Source organism: Penaeus monodon, chromosome 19 (genome assembly GCF_015228065.2).
Source record: "Penaeus monodon isolate SGIC_2016 chromosome 19, NSTDA_Pmon_1, whole genome shotgun sequence".
Taxonomy (NCBI): Eukaryota; Metazoa; Arthropoda; class Malacostraca; order Decapoda; family Penaeidae; genus Penaeus; species Penaeus monodon.
The window spans coordinates 46,080,479-46,080,697 of NC_051404.1; the positions used below are offsets into that span (position 1 = coordinate 46,080,479).

A 219-nucleotide genomic window follows, 5' to 3' on the forward strand; every position below is an offset into this window, starting at 1 on the left:
TCTTCTACCATACTACCAATCAAATATTTAGGAACTAAATGCATATACGTAAAAGAAAAGACCTTGTACGCTACCTTATAAGGGCGGTGTTGCGTTGGATTTTAGTATCAAACTTCGTTCTTTATTTCATCATCTGGATATTCACACCTGGAAGAGTTGCAGCATACCATTAGTAAAATATAACTAATAAGAAAATACATAGCTAAATATTTAGCTAAA

General features: G+C 32.0%; 1 protein-coding gene across 1 annotated transcript in view; it reads right to left on the reverse strand.

Moving 5' to 3' along the window:
- LOC119585419 (Ig-like and fibronectin type-III domain-containing protein 1) overlaps window positions 1-219 on the reverse strand; it is a gene marked incomplete in the record, with an annotated part of 121,576 nt that overhangs the window by 87,370 nt on the left and 33,987 nt on the right. The window contains 1 exon segment of the mRNA XM_037934081.1: window positions 75-147.